A 27,328-nucleotide genomic window follows, 5' to 3' on the forward strand; every position below is an offset into this window, starting at 1 on the left:
GTAACTGAGAATTGGCAGAAGAATCTTCTTTACCAGCACTCAAAAGGAAAGAATACTATGTTAATTCATCTGATACTAGGATGCTGATTGGGACCTGGTTCCAAGTATGTTGTATAAATGTGTCAACATGTCTTATTCTCATATCAGTCCTTCCAATTTAACCTCCTGATTCCAAGTTAATGGAGGTATCAGAACAAGACTAGTTTCTTTCCTTTTCTTTCTTTTTCACACAGGTACCTGGAATGGTAACTGCATAATCTTTCATCCAAACCATGATAGTTTTTAGAATGAAAAGGTAATCTGTGTAAAATTAAGCTAGAACAGTGTCTATGAACTAGAACAGCTCAATCAAAGGGATATATGTAGTCATTCTGGAATTTGGCACTAGCAAGTTCTTAGAATTTCAAAGCAGACTCTGGCTGTTAGTCAGGCAGACACTTAAGGGGATACATCATGTTTGTGTACTGAACATAAGACATATTCTTTAGCACAGTTTTGCAGAGAAGTCTACTCAGGGATATCAAATACTAACGTCAAAGTCCTGTCACTAATAGTGTTGAGTATTTTTATACTGTCCATTGTCACAGAAGGAGAGGTGGTTGGGAAAGCAGAAATGAAGAATACCTATATTTTCTGGACTGATATCATCTAATAGAATCCCAATATCAACTATTCTAGTGTCTGTTGTTATGGTTAATTTTATGTGTTCATTGAGCCATGGATGCCCAGATATTCGGCTAAACATTGCATCTGGATGTGTCTGTGAGGGTGTTGCTGAAAAAGATAAACATGTGAATCAGTGGTCCGACCCTCTCATCCAATTTGTTGAGAGCCTGAAGAGAACAAAAATGTGGAAGAAAGTGAATTAACTTTGCCTGGACTGTTTGGACTGGAATATCAAACTTCTCTTGCCCTCAATACTCCTGATTCTCAGGTTTTCATGCTTGGACTGGAATCTATACCATTGGCTCTTAGCCTCTTAGGCCTTTGAACCCCCACTGCTAGCTTTCCCGCCTCTCCTCCTTGCAGAAGGTAGATCTTGAGTCTTTTTAACCTACATAATTCAATGAACAGACACTCTATAATAAATCTCTTCCTAAATATCTATGTCTCCATTTTTCTATCTTTTTCTGTATATCTACACATCCTATTGGTTCTGTTTCTGTGGGGCATCCTGACTACTACACTAATACACTTTTTTTTTGTTTGTTTCAGGGTCCAAAGACACCTGTACAATCCTATAAGCAATGCTACAGCTCTTCTGCTTGCATTTTCTCATTTAATGAACAAAACCATTCAACAAAATGTGTTTTCTTTTTGTTTTGGAATACTTCATATATTTTCTAGATTATATGTCTAATCCACATGTTTTCACTGACAATTGATAGTGACCAATCTGCAAACAACCCAAGCACAAAGATGACTATGAAAATCTGGTCCAGGAGCTGGTTTTTTGAAAAGATCAACAAAATTGATAGACCGCTAGCAAGACTAATAAAGAAGAAAACAGAGAAGAATCAAATAGACGCAATAAAAAATGATAAAGGGGATATCACCACCGACCCCACAGAAATACAAACTACCATCAGAGAACACTATAAACACCTCTATGCAAATAAACTAGAAAACCTAGAGGAAATGGATAATTTCCTGGACACTTACACTCTCCCAAGACTAAACCAGGAAGAAATTGAATCCCTGAATAGACCAATAGCAGGCTCTGAATTTGAGGCAACAATTCCTAGCCTACCAACCAAAAAAAGTCCAGGACCAGACAGATTCACAGACGAATTCTACCAGAGGTACAAGGAGGAGTTGGTACTGTTCCTTCTGAGACTATTCCAATCCATAGAAAAAGAGGGAATCCTCCCTAACTCATTTTACGAGGCCAACATCATCCTGATACCAAAGCCTGACAGAGATACAACAAAAAAAGAGAGTTTTAGACCAATATCCCTGATGAACATTGATGCAAAAATCCTCAATAAAATACTGGCAAACCGAATCCAGCAGCACATCAAAAAGCTTATCCACCTACAGAATGGGAGAAAATGTTTGCAATCTACTCATCTGACAAAGGGCTAATATCCAGAACCTACAGAGAGCTCAAACAAATTTACAAGAAAAAAACAACCCCATCAAAAAGTGGGCAAAGGATATGAACAGATACTTCTCAAAAGAAGACATTCATACAGCCAACAGACACATGAAAAAATGCTCATCATCACTCGCCATCAGAGAAATGCAAATCAAAACCACAATGAGATACCATTTCACACCAGTTAGAATGGCAGTCATTAAAAACTCAGGAAACAACAGGTGCTGGAAAGGATGTGGAGAAATAGGAACACTTTTATACTGTTGGTGGGACTGTAAACTAGTTCAACCATTGAGGAAAACAGTGTGGCGATTCCTCAAGGATCTAGAACTAGAAATACGATTTGACCCAGCCATCTCATTACTGGGGATATACCCAGAGGATTATAAGTCATGCTGCTATAAAGACACCTGCACACGTATGTTTATTTCGGCACTATTCACAATAGCAAAGACTTGGAATCAACCCAAATGTCCATCAGTGACAGACTGGATTAAGAAAATGTGGCATGTATACACCATGGAATACTATGCAGCCATATAAAGGATGAATCCGTGTCCTTTGTAGGGACAAGGATGCAGCTGGAAACCATCATTTTCAGCAAACTATCACAAGAACAGAAAACCAAATACCGCATGTTCTCACTCATAGATGGGAACTGAACAATGAGATCACTTGGACACAGGAAGGGGTGTCATACACCGGGTCCTATTGTGGGGAGGGGTGGGGAGGGATAGCATTAGGAGATATGCCTAATGTAAATGACAAGTTAATGGATGCAGCACACCAACAAGGCACATGTATACATGTGTAAGAAGCCTGCACGTTGTGCACATGTACCCTAGAACTTAAAGTATAATTAAAAAAAAACAAAAACAGAAAGAAAGAAAATCTGGTTCTGTCAGTGCTAGTGGATCCAGTGGCACATGCTCATCAAGGAGACAGTACAAGGAATAAGCTCTAAGATGGCCCGATTTTTCCTATCTGTCCTAAAAATATTAATCCTAACTTTTCATTATTTTGGTTAAGTGGTTAATGTATTTTAAGGGTGGGAGTTTAAGTGGGAGATAATTTTGTAATGCATCATTGTTAGAAAGTGTTTCTTTGGAAATGCTTGTCTCATGTCAAAGCTAATTATCCTTTTTGAGACTTGATGCAGTTTGGCCCATGTTGCGTATTGCACACTGGCTTCAGTAGAATGAAGAGAACACCAAGTTTTTCAGTAAAATAAACATACCTACTTAGGAATTAGGTGGAATTTGAAAGTGAAATGCATGAAAACACCAAGTAAAATGACAAGCTATACTGTTCTCGTTGTATTTTTTAAAATTTTTCAGTTATATTGGGATGGAGAAGAACAAGCCACACAGTTTAAATTGTCTGTCTAAATGACTATTTGCCTTTCTCTCCTTTTTCTTCTAAAAAAATACCCTTTTTAGCATCCCAATGAAATATGAATTTAAGTCCCACCCACTTTGAAAATGGAAGTATTAGCTTTTTTTTAAAGAAAAAATATTTCTTGCAAGTTTTCTTCACTGATTAAATATGTGCTTTGGGTCTACAAACATGGGCCCAATTCCAAATTGATCCCTTGAATCTGTGTGTCCTCATCAATTTCCCTTAACCTCTCTGGGCTTTGATTTCTTCAGCAGTTAAGTGGTGAGAGTGTTTACCATGGTCATCTTCTTTTGAATGTGTTTTTACATGACATATATAAAATACTTATCAACACGTGTGACACCAGTAGGTGATCAGAAATTTGATATAAAAGGCTACTCTAATACTAATACTGACCCTAGTAAAATCAATATTTCCTACTGGAGTGCCCAGGGACATTGTGTATCAATTTATCAAAGTTCTCAGTGCAAATGAAGATTCCTGGGTCTGATACTACACTGACAAAGCATAGGCTTGCAGGCGACAAGGCACAGAAATCTTCAGTTTAACAAGATCTGTGTGACTTTTTTATATGCGTAAACATTTTAAGAAGACTTGTTCTAGCTTTCCATAGCAATCCGGACTTTATCACTTTTTTTTTAACTTCTAGTGATTTTTTAAATGTTTATTTATAATTCAATCTTTCAAACCTTTTCTTTAGACTTCCATTAAAATGAACATTACATAAAGTTTTATAGAAAAACAGAAAAAAAGCAACCATCCCAGCTGGGGAATGCAGCCAAAAATGTTATGTTTTCAGTCTTCACAAATATGTTATCAAGGAAAACTACAGCAATGAAGCAATTACACACAAAAAAATGGAAAACATACTAATTATCTAAATTGTTCAGGTGAGAGAATTTTTTTCTTTCTGTTTAATTTTACTTTCTTTAATTAACTGACTAATGGGCAGAAACCCTAACCTTGGTTTATCACATGATGTTAAAATCAAAGTTTTGTCTAACACAAATACCAAAATGAAATACTAGACAAATGCAACTTTGTTTTTCAAGCTAAATTTTCGAGAACTAGTTAGATGCATAAATGCTTTTCCCATAGAAATAGTGTCAAAGTGTTGAGGATTGAATATGACAGATTTTTAAAATTGTGTTTTATTTCAATTCTTAAATAGCTTGATCAGGATATGATTGACATGCAATAAGCAATGCATATTTAAAGCATACCATTTGATCAAATTTAAAATGTATCCATGCCTGTAAGATCACTTTCATAATTAATATTTTTAATATATTCATTAACTCTAAGAATTTCCATCTGCTATTTTATAATACATCCCTCATTCCTTAAGCCCTTCCCTCCCATCCCTAGACAACTGTTGATCTTTCTCTTTCACTATAAATTAATTTATATTTTCTTTTTCTTTTTTATTTTGTATTTGGTAAATGGAGAGATGAGTTTTAAAGAATCATTTTTGGGGCAGAGCTCTACTGTAAGTGCTGACCACCCACCATAGAGAGAGAGGTACTACTTTTCTCCCAAGTCAAGTTAAGAAGACAAGGATTTTACTGCATGCCTTCTGTAGGCGGGGAGCCATGGACTTCTGGTGTTTGAGTCACTCTGGTGAGAGCCAACAGGTAAGAGGCTGAATAGAGCAGCTGAAGAAAGGGCTGGGTTTAGGAAGAAAGCATGGTACCAAACTTTCAAAGCTAAAATGTTTCACAAGTATTCTCCCATGGGCCAGATATAGACAGCATGATCTAAAGAAATTCTTTACAAGAGGTGCCTCTAGAAGGAAGAGGCATCTGAGCAGGGAAGCTGGAGTAGAGTCTTGTATGCCTAGGGACCATGAGAGAGTCAGTAACAGCCAGCCTAAAGAGGGATGCTTTCTCATGCCAAGAAAAATAGAGAGAAACATCTGAGGGATTCTGCCCTGGGGTTTCATATGGTTTGGCTCTGTGTCCCCATCCAAAGCTCATCTTGAATTGTGCTGTACTCCCATAATTCCCATGTGTTGTGGGAGGGACTGGTGGGAGATGATTGAACCATGGGGGCGGTACTTTCCCGTGCTGTTCTCGTGATAGTGAATGGGTCTCACAACATCTGATGGTTTTAAAAATGGGAGTTTCCACTTTGGGAGGCCAAGACGGGCAGATCACGAGGTCAGGAGATCGAGACCATCCTGGCTAACATGGTGAAACCCCGTCTCTACTAAAAATACAAAAAATTAGCCAGACGTGGTGCTGGGCGCCTGTAGTCTCAGCAACACGGGAGGCTGAGGCAGGAGAATGGCCTGAACCCGGGAGGCGGAGCCTTGCAGTGAGCCGAGATCGCGCCACTGCACTCCAGCCTGGGTGACAGAGCGAGACTCTGTCTCTAAATAAATAAATAAATAAATAAATAAATAAATAAATATTGGAGTTTCTCTGCACAAGCTCTCTTTTTTGCCTGCTGCCATCCACGTAACATGTGATTTACTCCTTCTTGCCTTCTGCCGTGATTGTGAGGCCTCCCCAGCCATGTGGAACTGTTAAGTCCAACAAACCTCTTTCTTTTGTAAGTTGTCCAGTCTCTGGAATGTCTTTTTTAGCAGTGTGAAAATGGACTAATACAGGCTTTGGTCTTAAATATCTGCCACATGCAGGGTTTTGCCAAGTTCTAGATCACCACTGAAACGTCAGCCACATGGAAACATGCATGTCCCCCTTCTTTGCTTTGCTTACCTCGTTTAACCCAGGAGGAGCCTTTATTAATTTCCTGTTCCTGCTGTAACAAATTAGCAGCACACAGTTAGTTGCCTAAGTGTGATTAACATACAATAAAAATGCATAGTTAAAGCATAACATTTAGTCAGATTTAAAGTGTATCTATGTAAGACCACTTCCATAATTAGGGTATTTAATGTATTCATTAATTCTACAAATTTCCTTTTGCCATTTTATACTACATCTCTCCTTCCTTATGCTCTTCCCTCCCATCCCTAGGCAACTGTTGATCCTTCTGCTGTCACTGTCCATTAGTTTGCCATATATATATATATATGCCTATATATTGTGTGTGTATATAGGTGTACATATAGGCATATATATGTGTATGTGTATATATATCCTTTTACCATATATATACACCATATATACACACACACACACCATATATATACCATACCATATATACATATATAGTAAAAGGAGAGATTAGTTTCAAAGAATCATTTTGGAGGTACAGCTCTACTGTGAGTGCTTCTGGAGGTCAGAAGCCTGAAATGAGTCTCACTGAATTCAAATGAGCATTGGCAGGGCTGAATTCCTTTGGGAGATTTTAACAGATGATCTGGTTCTTTGTCTTTTCTAGGTAGTAGAAGGCACTCACACTCCTTGGGTTGGCCACATTTTCCATCATGAAAGCCAACAATGTCAGGCCAAATCTTTCCTGAATTCTCTCTAGAAGGTAGCTATGATCACTACTATACCACCAACGCTCAGGTTATCTCTCTGGTCCTTCCTCTTCTCCTTCTATCTTCCACTTATAAGAGCCCATGTGACTACCTTGTTTCCACACAAGTAATTCAGGATAATCTCTTTATTTTAAGGTCATAGAATTAACAACCTTAATCCTCCTTCTCTATGTAACTTACATTATCACAGGTTCTGAACAGTAAGACATGGACATCTTTGGGGGTCAATGATGCTGCCTACCACAGGATCAAATACTGGACTGAGGTTACCAAAATGAGAAAAAGGAAGTCAAAGTTTTGAATTAGAGTGGAGAAAGTCTTGACTGCAAATTAAATTCTGAGTACTGAATATTATATAGTCCTAAATATTGGCAAGATGTTTTCTTTTTTTTAAATGAGTGATCAGAACAATCATGGAGCTATCCAAAATTTCATCCAGGGCACTGGAAAAATTAAACTCATGACCAGATGTAAAGAAATAATGGGAGACAAAAATTATAAAGTTATTCTGCAATCATATCTCACCACTTGTGTATGTGATATATAATAGTTACATGTATATTTCCCATGACCCCATACAAAGTAAAATAAGACCCTAACTGAATTAGCAAAAGACAGGTATCTATCAGCGTTTGAAAACTGACAACATGTGTGCACACAGATGTGTTCTATCTGAAGGCATACATCATTTCCTTATTTATATATTTCTTTATTTATTTACTGTAACTTTTACTGATAAAGCAGAGTTGTACATATTTTTGGAGTATATGAAATACTTTGATATATATGCACAATTTGTAATGATCAAGTCAGTGTAATTTGTCTTTTCTTTGTGTTAGGAACATTACAATTCTTCTAACCATTTTGAAATACACAAAAAAATTGTTAGCTGTAATTTGCCTACTGTATTACCTAACGCTAGAATACATTGCTTATATCAAATTGTATTTTATACAAATTTATTAACTCCTCTTCATACCTCTTCCTCTTTCCTTTCCCAGCTGCTGGTAACCATCCTTCTACTCCCTACCTCATGACATCCACATTATTAGTTTCCACATGTGAGCAAAAACAGGAGATATTTGTCTTTCTCTGCCTGGCTAATTTCACTTAACATAATGACCTCCAGTTTCATTCATGCTGCCTCAAATGAAAAGATTTATTCTTTATTGTTGAATAACAAAATGTTGTGTGTATATACCAGAATTTCTTTGCCCATTCATCCATTATAGACTCTTAGTTTGATTTCATATCTTGCCTATTGTGAATAGTGCAGCAATACACATGGAAGTGCACATACATCTTTGATGTATTAATTTCCTTTCTTTTGGACATGTACCCAGCACTGGGATTGCTGGATCATGTAGTGCTGTTTATTTTATTTGTTTGAGAAATCTCCTTACTTTTTCCTGTAAAGGCAGTAGTATCTTTCATTCTCACCAAAGGTGTACGAGCAATCCCCTTTCTCCACATACTCTCCAGTATTTGTTATTTTTTTGTCTTTTTGGTAATTTTTTTTCTAACCAGGGTGAGATAATATCTCATTGTGGTTTTAATTTACATTTCCCTGATTATTAGTGTTGCATTTTTGTATACTTATTGGCCATTTATATGTCTTCTTTGGAGAAGTGTCTATTCAGTCTATTTAGTTCTGTAGCCCATTTTTAATCAGAATATATACTTCCCTAATGCTTTATTCCAGTAGTTTCATAGTCTTAGGTCTTATATGTAAGTCTTCAACCCACTTTAATTTGATTTTTGTGAAAGGTGAAAGATGGGGATTTAGCTTCATATTTCTACATATTGACATCCAGTTTTCTCAGCACCATTTATTAAAGATAATGCCCTTTCCACTATGTAGGTTTTTGGACTCTTCCTCAAAAATGAGTTAGCTGTAACTGTGTGGATTCCTTCCTGGGTTCTCTGTTCTGTTTCATTTGCCTATGTGTCTATTTTTATGCCAATACCTTGCTATTTTGTTATTGCAGCTTTGTAGTATAAAGTCAGGTAATATGATGCCTTCAGCTTTTTCTTTTTTATAACTTTTATTAGATTCAGGTACGTGTGAAGATTTGTTACAAAGGTAAGAAACTCCTGTCACGGTGTTTATTATACAGATTATTTCATCACCAAGGTAGTAAGCCCAGTACCCAACAGTTATCTTTTCTGCTCCTCTCTCTCCTCCCACCCTCCACCCTCAAGTAGACCCCAGTGTGTGTTGTTTCCCCACCTGTGTCCACGTGTTCTCATCATTTAGCTCTCACTTAGAAGTGAGAACATGTGGTATTTGATTTTTTCGTTCCTGTGTTGGTTTGCTAAGGATAGTGGCCTGTAGCTCCATCAATCTTCCCGCAATTGACATGATCTTCTTCTTTTTTTTTAACCACATAGTATTCCATGGTGTATATGTACAATATTTTCTTTATCCAGTCTGTCACTGATAGACATTTAGGTTGATTTCATGTCTTCGCTATTGTGAATAGTGCTGCAATGAACATTCATGTGCATACGTCTTCATAATAGAATGATTTCTATTCTTTTGGCTATGTACCCAGGGTTGAACAGTAGTTCTGCTTTTAGCTATGGAAAGAATCACCATACTGCTTTCCATGATAGCTGAACTAATTTACACTCCCACCAACAATGTATAAGTGTCCCATTTCCTCTGCAGTCTCATCAGTATCTGTAATTTTTTTATTTCTGACTGCTATGAGATGGTATCTCATTGTGGTTTTCATTTGCACATCTCTAATAAGCAGTAATATGGAGTTTTGTTCCATATACTCACTGGCCACATGTATGTCTTCTTTTAAAAACTGTCTGTTCATGTCCTTTGACCACTTTTTAATGGGATTGTTTGCTTTTCTCTTGTAAATTTGTTGAGTTTCTTATTTTTGCTAGATATTAGATCTTTGTCAGATGCATACTTTGCAAATATTTTCTCCCATTCTGTAGATTATCTGTTTACTCTGTTGATAGTTTCTTTTGTGTTTACTCTGTTGATAGTTTCTTTTGGTGTGAAGAAACTCTTAAGTTTAATTAGATCCCACTTCTCAATATTTAGTTTTGTTGCAATTGTTTTTGGTGTCTTTGTCATTAAATCTTTGTCTGTTCCTATGTTCAGGATGGTATTGCCTAGGTTGTCTTCCAGGGTTTTTACAGTTTTGGGTTTTACATTTAAGTTTTTAATCGTTCTTAAATTGATTTTTGTATATTGTGTAAGGAAGGAGTCCAGCTTCAATTTTCTTCATATGGCTAACCAGTTATCCCAGCACCATTTACTGAATAGGGAGTCTTTTCCTCATTGCTTGTTTTTGTCAACTTTGTCAAAGATCAAAGGGTCATAGGTATGCAGCCTTAATTCTGGGCTCTCTATTCTGGTCCATTGATCTATGTGTCTGTTTTTGTGTCAGTACCATGCTGTTTTGGTTACTGTACTCCTGTAGTATAGTTTGAAGTCAGATAATGTGATGCCTCCAGCTTCATTCTTTTTGCTTAGGATTGCCTTGGCTATTAGAGATCTTTTTTTGGTTTCCTGTGAATTTTAAAATCATATTTTTCTAGTTATGTGAAGAATGTCATTGGTAGTTTGATAGAAATAGCATTGAATTTGTAAATTATTTTGGGCAGAGCAGTATGGTCATTTTAATGATGTTGAACCTTCCTATTCATGAGCATGGGATATTTTCCCATTTGTTTGAGTCTTCTCTAATTTCTTTGAGCAGTGTTTTATAATTCTCATTGTAGAGATCTTTCACCTCCCTCATTAGCTGTACTCCTAGGTATTTTATTCTTTTTTTGGCAATTGTGAATGAGATTGCATTCCTGATTTGGTTTTTAGCTTGGCTGTCATTGCTGTATAGGAATGCTAGTGTTTTTGTACATTGATTTTGCATTCTAAAACTTTGCTGAAGTTGTTTATCAGCTGAAGGAGCTTTTGCACCAAGACAGGCTTTCTAGCTATGGAATCATGTCATCTGCAGAGGTAGTTTGATCTCCTGTCTTCCTATTTGGATGTCTTTACTTCTTTCTCTTTTCTGATTGCTCTGGCTAGCACTTCAAATACTATGTTGAATAGGAGTGGCAGCTTTGTGTTTTGTGCTCAGTATTGCTTTAGTTATTTAGAATCTTTCTTGTTCTATATGACTTTTCTAATTTTTTATTTCTGTGAATACTGTAACTGGCATTTTTATAGCAACTGCATTGAATGCGTAGATTTTTGGGGAGAGTATAGATATTTTAGCAATATTAATTTTTTCCAATCAGTGAACATGGTATAGCTTTATTCCAATGTGCTCAGAGAAGATGCTTGATATTATTTCAATTTTTGAATGTTTTAAGACCTGTTTTGTGGTCTAGAATATAATCTATCCTTGAGAATAATCCGTGTACCGAAGAAAAGAATGTATATTCTGTAGCTGTTAGATGAAATACTCCGTAAATATCTATTAAATCTATTTGGTCTATAGTTCAGATTAAGTCCAATCTTCTTTGTTGATTTTCTGTCTAGAAGATCTGTTAAATGCTGAAAGTGGAGTGTTAAAGTCTCCAACTATTCCTGAAGCCTATCTCTCTCTTTAGCTGTAATAATATTTTCTTTATGTATATGGGTGCCCCAGTGTTGGGTGTGTGTATATTTAAAATTGTTATATCCTCCTGTTGAATTGACCCCTTTATCATTATATAGTGACCTTCTTTGTCTCTTCTGATAGATTTTGTTTTGAAATCTGTTTTGTCTGCTATGAGTGTAACTACTCCTGCTTTTATTGGTTTCAGTTGGTATAAAATATCTTTTTCCATCCTTTTTTTTTTTCAGTCTATGTGTGTATTTTTAGGTGAAGTGTGTTTCTTGTGGACAACAGATCAATGGTTCTTGCTTTTTCATCCATTCAGCCACTCTATGTCTTTGGATTGGAGAGTTTAGTGCATTTACATTCAGTGTTATTATTCATAATTCAGGACGTGGGGAGTCCTATGTTGTTGATGTACCTATTTATTGCTATAATTTTCCCTCTAAGTACCACTTTTATTGCATAGATTTTGTTATGGTGTGTTTCCATTTGTATTTATTTCAAGACATTTTTCAAATTTGCTTCTTAATTTCTTCATTGATTCATTGGTTGTTCAGAAGCACTTTGTTTAATTTCCATTTATTTGTATATTTTCCAAAGTGTCTCTGGTGACTGATTTCTTGTTTTACTGAGTGTTGGCAGAATAGATAATAATATGATTTCAAGCTTTGTATATTTTTTGTGACTTCTTTTGTCACCTAACATGGTCTGTCCTGAATAATATTCCAAGTGCCTGATGAGAAAATGTGTATTCTGTAGCAGTTGAACATAGCATTTTGTAAAGTTCTGTTAGGGCCATTTGGTCTATAGTAGAGTTTAAGTCCAATATTTCTTTGTTGATTTTCTATCTGGATAATCTGTCCACTGTCAAATATGAGGTATTGAAGTGTTCTATTATTATATTGCAGTCTATCTCTCCATTTAGATTTATTAATATTTGCTTCACATACTTTGGGTCTTAGTTGCATATATATCTAATATAGCTATGTCTTATTGCTGAATTGATACCTTTATCATTATATAATAACCTTTGTCTCTTTTCATAGTTTTTCAATTAGAGTTTATTTTATCTAAGTATAGCTACTCCTGCTCTTTTTGGGTTAATGTGCATGGATTATCTTTTTCTGTCTTTTCACTTTTAGTCCATGTGTCTTTATAGCTGAGGCAGCATACAGCTGAGTATTGTTTTTTAATTCTTTAAGCCACTCTGTGTTTTAGTTGTACAATTTAGTCAATTTACTTTCAGTGTTATTATTGATAGGTGAAATGTTAGTATTTTCATATTGTTACTTATTTACAAGGTATTATGTAACTCCTCTGTTTCTTCATTCCTTACTGTCTTCTTTTGTGCTTAAGTGATTTTCTCTGGTAGTAGTTTTGATTTGTTGCTTTTTATTTTTAGTATATCTTTTATAGGTTTCTCTTTGTAGTTACCATGAAGCTTACAAAAATAGTCTATATTTATAACAAGTATTTAAATGTCATACCCACTTAACTTTCATTACAAAAATGTTAAAATGTAAAGCACAAAACAAAACTACACAATAACTTTCTTCTCTCCCCAGATTTAAAATTTTTTATATTCCTATTTACACTTTTGTATTCACCATCTCCTTAATAAAAGGTTGTATTATTATAATTTTTAGCAGTCTTATCTTTTAGTCTTCCCATTTAAGATGTAAGTCATTTAAAGGCCATGATTATAACATTATTATAACAATCACATTAGTGTTCAATAATTTTTGTTTGAAGAAATTTCTTTAGCATTTTTTTGTAGGACCAGTCTGACAACAATAAATTCCCCAGCTTTTATTTGTCTGGGAAAGGCTTTCTCTCTCTTTCATTTCTGATGAATAACTTTTTTGTGTACAGTATTCTTAGTTGACATGTTTCCATCCTCAGCACTAAGAATATATTATCTCACTCCCTCTTGAAAAACCTGTTGCCAGGTGTTTTGAATCTCCCTTTCATGTTATTTGCTTCTTTTATCACTGTCTTCAGGATTCTTTCTTTGTCATTTACCTTTGTGAATTGTGTTATATTATGTCATGCAATATTCTTATCTGGGTTGAATCTGGTGACATTTGAAGTTCCTGTTTCTGGATATTCATGTCTTTCTTCAGATTCAGAAAGTTTTCTATTATTACTTATTTGAATAAAGTTTCTAGCCCTCCATCTTTCTCAATTATCTCTTTAACTTCAACAAACCAAATATGTGCAATTTTGATGTTATCCCATAGACCCCATGAACTTTGCTTATTCTTTTTCACTCTTTTTTTTCTTTACTCTTCTCTGTGTATTTTCAAATTGTCTGTCTTTGAACTCACTGATTCTTTTTCATGTTTGATCAGTTCTGCTTTTGATATTCTCCATTACATTTTTTTTATTTAATTGATTGCATTTGTCAGCTCCAGGATTTCTGAGGTTTTTTTTAATTATTTCAATCTCAGTTAAATTTATCTGATAAATATCTGAATCAATTCTTTATATTTTATTGACATTTACTAAGCTTCCTTAAAATAGCTACTTTGAATTATTTGTCTGAGAGATCATACATCTCCATCAATTTAGAGTTAGCTCCTGGTACCTTATTTTATTCACTTGATAAAGTCATATTTCCCTGAACTTTTCTGATGCTCATGGGAGTGTGATGATGTCTGCTCATTGATGGATTGCTTTAGTTTTCATAGTCTGGCCTTTTTTGTCCCTTTCCTTCTCCAGAGGGCCTTCCAGCAATCCAAGCCTACTGATTATTGTGTTCCCTGAGCTTGTGATCATCACAGCCATCTTAGTACTACAGGACACTTTAAGCCCAGGGTTTTTGTGAGTGTCACAAGGCTTCCATGGTATGTAACTTGCCATCCCAGATGGACATGGGAAAGACATAAAGAGGGTATTGGAGCTGTGTGTGAATGCTAGAGAGGGACCTGAGTCGAGAAGACTGTTGTAGTGGCCAAGCAGGTCTCTGCACAGTGACGAACATTTTAAAACTGGAGATCTCATTAAAGAATGACCAGTATTCTGACTTATCTTCACAATTAAAGATCTGGAGAAAGTGGTATCTAATGTCTGCCACTTGGCAGATATTTCTGGAGGTAGACTGAAATCCATTTAGCTTCACCAACTGCCTGAATTTTGAATGAAGTGTTATAAAATTTTATAAAATATATGTAGAATTGATGGCATAGCTACTTTTTATCACATAAACATGTACCCTTCCCCAAATAAAGCTCATATCTAGGCTATCATGAGAAAAATAATTTTACAAAGCTTTTAAAATCATTCATAATCATTTATATATTTTACAAAAAGAAAACAGGAGAGCTAGAGATAATGTGTTATTTATAATTACCTAGTAAGTTAATGTGTGAAACAACATTCCTGGAGTCTGCATGACCTACTACCCTGTAAACTGTTTTACATGATAAAAATAAGGCTGGAACACTAGCAGTAAAAGAGGTGGTGATCCCAGTGAGACACTGACATAAATAAAAATTAGGGAGAAATGGATTCTTTAAATGAAAGTATAGTTTATATTGACTATTATGCTAAGCCTGGTGTTTAGCTTTAAAGTACTGTACCACAGTGCTGTTTGTTATTATTCATGATACAGTCCCATAACCTTTAGAGTTTATAAATTGTGTTTCCATATGTGACCTTACTTGACTCTCCATAACTCAGTGAGATGCACTTTATTAATCCTCATTTCACAGATGATGGAAAAACAAAGCTGAAACCCTAAAGGATTTTTGGAAATAAGTAACTCACTTTAAATGTTAGAAGGAGTATATCAGAGAAGTGAATCATGCCAAGGAAATGAAGAGACACAAGTGGTGGAATCTGCACTATAACCCCAGCACACCTTCTAAGTCTGAATCTCAGCCTATGTATTACCCACTACAATTGTCTCTCTAATGGTATTGAATTAATCAAGGGGTCAATCTTACAATAGGCAAAAATATAGATCAAAATATTCATTCATTATTTGCAGTGTACTTACCACTTGCTGATCATTGTGCTTGTCTGATATCATCTTTCTAATCCTCAGTTCTGCTTTATAATGTAAGTATCATGGTTGTCATTTTATACATAAGGCAAAAGAAGACTCCAGAATTACGCATTTAGTGTCAGAGCTTGGATACTGATCTATCTGAATTTAAAGCTTATGGTCAGAGTCAGCTGCCGGTTTTGAGTTATATCTCCCTTAAAGAAAAACATTTGTCAACCACCTACCAGGATGTGGTCAGGGCAATTTTATAAACAGTCTTCATCAGGAGTGATTTCTTGCTTGTCTTTTCAGTCTTTACTGCACAGTTATTGTAGAAGATGTTCTGGTGATCCTTGAAGAATCTTCCTCTCTTTTCATGACCAAGACTCAAATTCCCCCAGCTTCCAGGACTATAGTCTGTTGATGACTTATAGCTGAGTCTCTCCCTGGAATTGGCCTTCTGCAGAAGGGAGTTGCATCACCCAAATTTACACTCCTTGCACAGAAGCAAGCTGCAGCCAACATCTAGTTGATACAAAGGTAAAATGGCCCAGGATACATATGTCATTTAAGGACATCTCAAGGGCATATTCCAACCCCAGAACTCTGCATGTGACCAGCTGAGCCCTTTGTTGTAGCTATATCACATTTCAATACCTCTAAACAGTTCTACTTCTCTCACTACTTAGCGGCATTATTCCTGAGAGCACTTCCTCATGAACTTCTCACACACAAATTTTCAATTTGGAGCCTATTCCATGGAGAACAACGGCACTGGGAAGCGTATAGGTGGCCCTTGTCTTTGTAGGAGATACTGTTATAGACTTGGCTTCCTGAACACAGTAGAGATAAGATTCCAAATAATAGAGATGAAGTGATGACACATAGCCATTAAAAAACCAGGTAGGTGCAATTATCTCAATAAGTTGCAAGGTTGGTGGGGCAGCCAGAAAGATCTGAGCACAGTGACTCACATCTGTAATCCCAGGACTTTGGGAGGCCAAGGTGGACAGATCACTTGAGGCCAGTTGTTTGAGACCAGCCTGACCATCATTGCAAAATTCTGTCTCTACTAAAAATACAAAAATTAGCCAGGCGTGGTGCACATTCCTGTAATCTCAGCTACTTGGGAGGCTGAGATTCAAGAGAATCGCTTGAATCCAGGAGGCGGAGGTTGCAGTGAGCTGAGATTGTACCACTGCACTCCAGCCCAGGTCCCAGAGTGAGACTCTATTTAAAAAAAAAAAGACCTGACCCACTGAGAGCTATTGAGATAATTAATAGAACAGGGTGATTTCAGGGGCAAGTAAGGTAGGTGGATGTCTGGAAAGGTTATTGCTCAATTTATAGTATTAAAATAAATAAAACTGGCTCAGTACACTGGTAAAAAGTAAGAATCCTTCACCATTGCCAGATATGAGGCAGTTTTCAAACCAGAATTCATAGACTGAAAGGAAAACCAAGTCCTCATGAGGAAGGACCCTGAAATACCATGGAAACATGTGTCAGTTCTTTTTCCAATCATGTACCAAAGTGATCGTTGATAACTTATTCGGTTAACTTTACAGCAGAAGTAAATAAGAGCCAGGTAACACACAGAATGTTGGCCAAGTTTTGGCTCACAAGGAAGGCACTAGGTCCACAAACCTACCCAGTGATCATTACTCTTGTTTCTACATATATCACTGGATGGACATGCTTGGTAGTTGGAAGAAACATCAGTTCCTTGACCTCTAGAATAAATAGTATTATACTAGGAAAGGCCAAGTGAAAGTATCTGACACTCTCTCTCCTTAGTCAAAATAGTAAATAAAAAATAACATTTTATCATAGGAGGAGTGGTGGAGATTACTCCCTACTCTTAAAACCTAAAGCAGGGGTCCCCAACCCCTGGGCCACGGACCCATGCCGATCTGTGGCCTGTTAGGAATGGGGCCACACAGCAGAAGGTGAGCAGAGGGTGAGTGAGCAAAGATGCATGAGTATTTGCAGCTGTTCCCCATTGTTCACGTTATCACCTGAGCTCCAGCCCCTGTCAGATCAGCGGCGGCATTAGATTCTCATAGGAGTGGGAACTTACTGTGAACTGCACATGCAAGGGATGTAGGTTGTGCACTCCTTATGAGAATCTAACTAATGCCTCATGATCCGAGGTGGAACAGTTTCATCCCGAAAACATCCCCCACACCTCCAACCCTGGTCTGTGGAAAAACTGTGTCCATGAGACGGGACCCTGGCGCCAAAAAGGCTGGGGACCACAAACCTAAAGTATGCAGGGGTTGCAGTCTTCATTATAGTCTCATTTAGTGAAAATCCGGAATGATCTTGCAGGATAGCAGGGACTACTGAGAACACTCACAAGTAGTCGATCCTATTGTAGCTTTTGTGCCAGATATGGCCTCCTGACTGGAACATATTAGTTAAAATTCAGGTACATGGTATGCCGTTATTGGTTTTGAAAACACATTTTCCTATACCTATCATAAAGGAGAACTACATGCTGTTAACATTCATCTAGACAGTATATGTTTACAGCCTTTCCCTAGAGCTGTGTTAACTCTTGCATTCTCTGTTAAAGTATACTCTGAAGCGACCTGGGACACTCAAATACATTGCAAAACATCACATGTGTCTACCATATTAAAGGTATCATGATACTGGGAACAAATTTGCAATAAGTAAAAGTTTTTTGAAGACTCTTGCACTCCCAAAGGTGGGAAAGAAATGCTACAAAGATTCTCAGACCTACTGCACCAGTGAAGTTTTTATCACTCCAGTCATGCTCTTTTCTGAGACGTCCATTCCAGTGTAGATGTCAAATTATTGCATCTCACATCTTTCATCACAAAGAAACAAACACAATGCCTGATAAACCACATTGGGCTCCCAGGTATCAGGGAATTCTGAGAATACTGCTCAGGCTAATTTTCTGATCAATACGAAAGACTACAAACTTTGAGTGGAGTCGAGTGTAGTAAAAGGTCTTGTAGCAGATCAAGGCTCTGAGGCAAGCAGCTTTGCCATTGAATTACATGCCCCTGCATACACTAAGATAGCTACGGATGGAAAAGATGTCCTGTGTGACTTCTGGAAAGCCACAATAGGTGACCATTGGTCAGAATTGTGGTCCTCTAAAGATTTTCCTGGGGTTTGAAAATTCACCTCAAATCTGACTTCCATGGTTGTTAGTGTAACACACTTTCTCTCAGGCTGTTCAAATACGGGGTCTCAGGTATTTTATTTTATTTTATCTTATTTTATTCTATTCTTCTGTTCTATTCTATTTTTGCCAGATAGGCCTCTCCAAAGGCTGAGTGTCATGAACACATGGGGGTTCATGTGTTTTATATGTTCATGTGTTTTATTATTTCAGAGCAAGTAGCTGAAGAGCAAGTAGCATGCACCCAACACAGAAGCCAATGCCTTTTTATAACTCCATATCAAAAATTATGTCCCACAGAGTGGTACCACAATAAATCATTTATTTCCATAATAAATCATAAGAAAAGTTCTTGTCATTGCACCACATACACTAAGCTAGGCACCTCACATATTTTGCTTCACTTCATGTTCATGCCTGCATGTAACTGGAGTATTTTTTATACTTTTTTAGGGATCAACAAGTGATACCAAAGTAAATTAATGAGATTGCACAAGTTCTTATAAATGAAACTAGATTTTGAAAACATGTCTTAGAAACCCCAAGGCCAATGTGAATTCTGCTATACCAACTTCTATAACATGAGATACGCAGTTTAGATCTGCCCAATTCCTGATACATTGCAGGACTCAATAATCATTTATTTTTGCCCCTCTCCTATATCAACCCCCAATAGCAGACTGCCATCTACTGAGAAACTCTTGGTTGATATTTGAGACAATGTGTGGAAATGAGGTACACAGAATCTCAATTATGTATGGGTTTAGGGGTATATGACAACTTAGGGCAGCTATTTTACTTTGAATAATTGTGAAGGTTGATTTTATTTTTTGCATTAATTACAGAATGTTGTTTAGTTTTGGACCTATTCAGAAGAAGCACATAGTCAAGGAATAAGACTCAAATCTATTGATGCATTAGGGTAAATACTCTCCATATAGCACATGGGCAGAATTTTTTAAATTGAAAAGTTATTGTGATAGAGAATGAGTGGATTTTTCTGCTCTTCCAGCCCCTTCAATATGTGGGCTTGCTGATATTAGAAAGGTCGTTGACATTTATCAATCACGCATGTTTCTATGTGGCACATTTAGAATCTGTAAATCATCCTTGCCCTCCAAAATATATATTTTTGTTGTTGTTCTTGATTAACAGTCATTTTCTTATCTCTAAATTAGTACTGTCTTGTTAAATTTGTCCATAGATTACATTCACCCTTCAGGCCCCCCAGCCTATCAAAAATGTTTCCCCTTATCTGATCCTAGAAAGCATTTTACCTGTGGCAATTTCTTCCTGGGAAATCTATTCATGATATCAAAATATTGTGGCTGTAACTATAGCTCACAAAAAAGCCATAAAAATGAATGTGACCTTTCATTGGCGCAGCTTTCTCTATTTGTCCTTTCTTTCTTCCCGTATGTAATTACCGTTAGAGCCCTGTGTACATAGATGCTGGGCATGTTGGCAATTAACTTTTGTCAAAAGCTACCCCTAGAAATAATATATAAATGAGCCAAATTTTTAATTCAACAGGATAGTAAATAGTAGTTAGTTTCATACTGCTTATGGCAGAGAGAAGTGGAAATGACATAGAATTTGGAATTGAACAAATGTAAGATTAAATTCTAGTGTGTTTTAGAGAGAAAAAGTATACTTTTTGAGAAGTAAAATGTCTCATTATACAAAGTCTTCTAAGCTTGTGTTTAGATAACAATTGGCCTAGATTTGCATAGTTGTATAGGTTTAATATTCCAACTATGTTTACTGTTGTTACCTGAGAGCATGATCAAATTTTAAAGGTACATCTTTGTGGAAATACATCCTTCTTAGGAACCTGGTACCTAATCCTCAGCTTAAAGATTTTCTGGTTTGTGAATACATCTTTCTGATATATTACATCATAAATATTGATCTGCCATATTGAGTATCTTTTAAAGCTAATATGATGCATTGTTAAATAAAGTTATCAGGTAGAGTAGCATAGTAACTCTACAATAGACAGGGAGAAATATTGGCAGTGATTAAACATGCAATTGCTTTCATGAAAAAAAAAGGTTTCATTCATAGACTTCTGCCTGAGAGTACCACTTCTTGTAGCCTTGCCTTTAAAAAAAGCAAAGAGAATAACTTAACATTAACGAATATTGACTTCAAGGGGAGTGATATTTCTCAAAAACAGGAAGTTCAAAGCCTGGTGTCACACTGCTTGAAAATTAGTGTTGACAGGCCCAGATGTCTACATCTACATTGCGTGTTCTGCTGCAGAAAATATCCATGGAAATCATGGCCAAACAGCATCATTTCTGCATCCACTTGGACCGTGTGCTTTTAATAAATGGCGCATCTGTTTAGAAGGGTAACGTGACAATAGTGATGTATTTTAATGACATACAAGTTATATTTTTTCATAGTTTCATTTTACAACCATAGCCAATACATCATTTAGACCCCTGCTTCGTAAAAAGAAAAAAAAAAGCCACGTGTAAAAGTCTCCCTCAATTTCTCTTCTCTTTTCTACCATATCATCACCTATTATTACCATCTGTCTCTCTCAGAGGAAAGATGTGTCTGATGAGAGTCAGTATAGCAAAAGTCTATGAACTTGAGGACAAACAGGTCTGATTCTCATATTGGCATTTCTCTTTATAAGTTGAATTAATTTTGATTTGTTATCCAAGTTGCTGAATCTCATTTTCCTCATCTTTCAACTAATGATAAATATATGACAGTGTAAAGACACTTAGATATGTGTCTTTGAAAAATCACTTCCCATATACACAAAGGACTCAGTCATGGTAAGAGTAGTAATGCCAATAATTATATTAGGAGAGATGGCTGTCCAATTAACAGGTTCATTTAGAAGCAAGTCTCTAAATTGCGTAACTAAGTATGACTAAGCATATTTCATAGGAATCTATGAAATGTCAGTATGACCGTATTATACTGACATTTATTATTCTTATGTCTTTAAACCATTCTGTCTTAGACTCTTTGGGACTTCACAGTATCCATGATTCCTTCCCTTCCTGTGACTTTTGCTTGTTTCTTCTTCTTGATTTTCAAACATTCTACATTATTTATGTTACTTTCAGTTGATACCTTATCTCACTTCCTGCTGACGACAGTCTTTGAAAAAGGTGCCCCTGCTTGCTCTCTTTTTTAAAAAAAACTCAGGTTTACATTTGTTTGCTCCAAGAGATAGCATTGCTTTCCAAACACCATCCACTTGTCTATAACTTCAAAATGTATTTGTTCATGCTCCCACCTCTACTCATCTCTGGCAAATCTTTCCTAATTAACTCTCTAGATTAGCAATTAACAATCCACAAATGGATGTCCTCTAGACACTTTCAACTCACCAAGACCTGCCTGATAATAAGCTATTATCTCTGGGGATGATCCCTGACATGTCTGTCATCCAAACAATTACTCCTCAACCCCTCAACCTCTCCTGTTTTCTCAGCCTCAAAATTGTGGTCAAACACATTGAATATATTTCTACTCGCAGAATGTCTATAATGTCTCTCCTTTCCTTTTCATCGGTAGAGGTGTTCCCTCTTTTTCTTTTTTTAAATTGTGGTTTCAAAGGGTACCTACACTGGTTTGTTACACGGGTATATTGTGTAATGCGAAAGTTTAAGCTTCTGTTTAAACTCTCACTGAAATTGTGAGCATAGTATCCAATGGGTAGTTTTTCAACCCTTGTCCTCCTTTTACCCATCCCTCTTTTGGAGTCCCCAGTGTCTAGTGTTTCTATCTTTATATCGGTGCATACTCATTGTTTAGCTGCCACATATAAGTGAGAACATGCAATATTGGATTTTCCGTTTCTGCATTAATTCACTTAGGATAATCCCCTCTAGCTGCATCCATGTTGCTACAAAGAACATAATTTCATTTTTTCTATGACTGCATAGTATTCCATGGTGTATACATACCACATTTTCTTTATGAAGCCCCCAGTTGCTGAACACCTACGTTGATTTCACGCCTTTACTTTCTTGAATAGTGTTGCAATAAAAACACCTGCACGCATATGTTTGTCCCCCTGTTCCACCTTTGTATTTTTGTTCAGTCTCCTCTGTGTTGTTCTCTTCTTGCTAAAATCACAAATCTTACAATTTGAAATTATCTCTTTCTTCTTAGCAATCCATACTCTCAAAGCAACATAGCATACTTATTTTTGTCTATATTTTTTCATTTTTTTTCTAGAGCACATAGCTCTTTAATATTACAAAATATATTCGATTAATATTATTTATTTTAAATAGTTTGAGGTCAAAATATTCAAAATTTCTCTTACTCCTGAACAATTGCACAAGTACAATTGTAAACAAAAATCAATTGTGATTAAATTGAGCATTTGTAACAAATAGTAAAAAACAACTTTAAATAGTCACTATGTATCATTTTAAACCAATTTCCATGTGATTTGGCCCGTGGATAAAAGCTGCAGAGCTAGAGGGTTATATTAAGTGGAATTTCTGATCCATATACTCCTCTTTGTTATTCTGTTTTTGTTTATTCATATTCATCTCTAGTATGCCACAACAATATTCATTTAGCCAAAACCACATTAAATATATGCTACAAATATTTATTTGAGGAGTTAAACTTCTATGATTTCCCAGTGGGGTACATGGAGAATCAAAAGAGCAAGCAAATTTGGTTGTGAAGAAATATCATAATTTTGGAATTCTCTTAGAGCTGGGGGACAGGTGAGAATATCAGGCTCACAGAGGTCTCAAAACTTGTTGCCAAGACAAAAAAGCCAGCCCAGTTTGTCCATGCGGGAAACAAGGGAGTTACCCCCTAGAATATTCACGGACCTTCCTCTAGACTGGGTCCCTACCCCAGCCCCTACTTACTGCATGAATTTTATTATTTTTTCCTCAACTGGATTAGAGTGGTTGCAAAACATCTATTATTATCTTGCTAAATATCTGGTGCATTCAAGTAAAAACAGGCAAACAAAAATATGTTGGATTTGGTCTTAAATGGAAAGAGGCAGTTGTTAGGCTGCACAGAGCGGTTTGTTGTTAGGATACCATAGAGCCTTTCATAACATAGCTTTTCTTTCTTGCATTCATTCATTCAAAATAATGTAAATAGCACCTTCTATGTTCCACTAACTGCACTGTCCAAAGTGTCAATTTATAGGAAAACAGAATCTGGACATAGGCTATGTAAAGTGTACAATATGGTAAAAGAGAAAGAAACAGCATGGCAAGCCTTTCTCCTTGCAATTATATACTTGTCTACTTATTTGAATAAAGTCTGCCTCCCCCACTAGACATTAAGCCCATGAAAAAGGGGTTTGTCTCTATTTTATTCATCTCCTTGCCTATTAAACAGCAGTGTCTGAAATATAGATGTTTAAAATATTTAGTATATAAATCATGAATAACTAATTTAGCCAATAATTGTTTTAGCTGTTAATAAAAAAATTCCTCTAAGTGAAGTTACCTAATGTAGTTATTGCTTTAACAGATAGTTACCCAATACTTTACTTATTTGGAAATTGATAACCAAACACTCATGACTCAGATAATAATATTATTCTTAGGTTCCAGTAAGCACTGATCCTCTTCAGTCAATCAATTGACTTATCTAATTCTGTCATAGAATCCTGGATTTATCCTTAGAATAAATATGCCACCACACTCTCTTGTAACTAGAAATAGTATAAAAGGTGTCTGCACAGGATATGCATCTTGGATCTTTCCTAGGATGGCATGACCCCATGAGAAGTTATCGCCTAACAGCTTCATTGGCAGATATAGGTCAAGTTTATAGCCCTTAGGAGAGCTGGGAGGCTGTGCCACATGGGTAAGCAGAGATATGGTTAGTCATCCTCTCAGACCCAGGTAAATGTCCTCTACCACATTTGTTGCTAGCAGACAAAAAATAAAAAGTGTTCTCATCCACATCTGGTAGCAATTTTTAAATAGAAATAACAATAAGAAGAATAATGGTAATAATGATATTACCTAAATGAGATAGATGTGTAAGAGATTGTAAAATCATAATCTCTACAATTTCCAAGCCATTTAGTTCCCTGGCTGGATAGAACAAAAATGCAAAAGCATTTCCAAATATTGTTAAACATAATACCTTTTTATATTATTAATATCATATTGTATAAAATAAAATAGCAATTAAAAATTTATGTAGAGAAAATTGTTTCAAAAATCACATTTGATTATGACCAGAATGTTATCTCACCCAACCACTTTTCCATGACTGAATCTATTCTGATCTCCCAAGAGACTATTTATTCTTTGTGGGAATCTCAGCAGGAAAGCATCCTATTCATTTCCACTGACAATCCTCCAAATACTGTAAAAATAAAAACAAAAAACCCAAAACCGAAACCAAACCAAACCAAAATAAACCCATAGATTGTCTTCAGAACTCATATTCTTACCTGATACTCTGATTGGTTATCTGTTATTAGGAAAAACAATCTATTGAAAGTTCAGAAGAAAAGAATGTAAAGCTTCTAAAAGTATGTATTATTAATGAATCCGCTGGATAAATTCACCAAATGCACTGTGGCAGATTTTAAATAGTAGAGAGAAATATAAGTAATTGGGCAGCAAAGTGAAAATAAAGGTGAGATATTTAAGAGCAGTGGCAAATCCAGAGGTATGAGAGATAATCAAAGGAAAGATGCTGCGGGTTGACACCATGGGAAAATGCAAGGGTATAAACTTGGGAAACTTCTTGTTGTTAAAAAAAAAAATCCCGGCCGGCAGCGCTGTCTCACGCCTGTAATCCCAGCAGTTTGGGAGGCTGAGGCCGGTGGATCACGAGGTCAGGAGATCGAGACCATCCTGGCTAACACGGCGAAACTCCGTCTCTACTAAAAATACAAAAATTAGCTGGAAGTGGTGGCGGGCGCCTGTGGTCCCAGCTGCTTGGGAGGCTGAGGCAGGAGAATGGCGTGAACCCGGGAGGCGGAGCTTGCAGTGAGCCGAGTTCCTGCCACTGCACTCCAGCCTGAGGGACAGAGCAAGACTCCCTCTCAAAGCAAAACAAAACAAACAAAGAAACAAAAAACAAAACTTCCCAATGGGCATACAAAGAATCCCTGCAACATGTGCACACACAAATACTCATGCACACTCTTCCAAATCAAATCAAAGAGCGTGTACTATTTCTATCTCTTTCAACTGTGTCGGAAACAGTTGTCCACCTCTAGAGGTACTGCGACTACAGTATTCAAAAGATGAATCTTGACATCTTCATACTGGATGAATTGGATGCTCAAGTAGATTAAAATATCATGAAACTGTGCACCACCACGATTGTATGTAAACCATTCTATTTTCTGGATATCAACAGGTTGGGTACCATTGCTGAAATTTTCCTCTGTTTGATTTTGGCTACCGCCTACATGGTCATAGCTACACATGGCCTTCACAAGTCTCATTCTGCAGTTATAATATTTTGTCATGTTTTATTACTGAAGGTATAGAAGAAGGTTGCAGAACTACAATGTACAGCCCTTGGGTTCAGTGAGGATGAGCGTGTTACATTTTGCAGCTTACGAACCTTAAAGAGCTCCTGCTAAGCATGGGTACAAGCTTCAGGTCGGTTCTCTAGCCCACCGCTTGCATACCATGATTACCTCCCACAATGGCAGGACAACTGAACTTGGCATGTAGACCCTAATGTGGATTCTGGTTCTGTGATGTGTGTGTTTCAGTCACTGAACGTAAAATCGCAGTTTCACCTTTTGATCAAAGAGAGAGAACAAAATTCTTACCTCATAAGAATGTTATGACAGTTGAATTATTTACTAGTTGTAAAACATCTTTTTTTTTTTTTTTTTTTTTTTGAGGCGGAGTCTCGCTCTGCCGCCCAGGCTGGAGTGCAGTGGCCGGATCTCGGCTCACTGCAAGCTCTGCCTCCCGGGTTCACGCCATTCTCCTGCCTCAGCCTCCCGAGTAGCTGGGACTACAGGCGCCCGCCACCTCGCCCGGCTAGTTTTTTGTATTTTTTAGTAGAGACAGGGTTTCACCGTGTTAGCCAGGATGGTCTCGAGCTCCTGACCTCGTGATCCGCCCGTCTCGGCCTCCCAAAGTGCTGGGATTACAGGCTTGAGCCGTAAAACATCTTTTAATTGTTTTATAGGTAAGATATTATTATTCATGCTACAGTTCTTTCTAGATTCTTGTCATGATGAAAAGCTTTGCTAGCCCATATATTTTAGGTAAGAACTAGAAAAATTGAGCCTAATCATGTCTTCAGACACTCTACATAGATCTTAGAATTAGGTTTTCTATCTGAAGAGGAAAAAATAGTAACTCTTATTCTCGTAATTTCATTAAAACAATTATATATGTATTTAACAAACATGACCAAGTACTTGTTCTATCCAATTGCCTGTATTAGATTTTACATAAATATGTTTGTACACATGCATACCCATATGTGTAAATATGCACATACATAAGACATAAATGTTTTACTTATGTGTACTTCATATATGCATATTTATCGGTATATGTAAACACAGAAAGAGTGTGTGTGTTTGCATGTATTATTTAATATAGGTACCTCAACACAGCAAGTGTTCAATATATACAATTGTTATTTTCTCCCCATGGTTTGAGAAGATTTAATGCTTCTGGAGCTTAAAGCCAGGTTAGTTAGT

This window comes from Trachypithecus francoisi, unplaced genomic scaffold (genome assembly GCF_009764315.1).
Source record: "Trachypithecus francoisi isolate TF-2019V2 unplaced genomic scaffold, Tfra_2.0 Lachesis_group7, whole genome shotgun sequence".
In the NCBI taxonomy this organism is placed as follows: Eukaryota; Metazoa; Chordata; class Mammalia; order Primates; family Cercopithecidae; genus Trachypithecus; species Trachypithecus francoisi.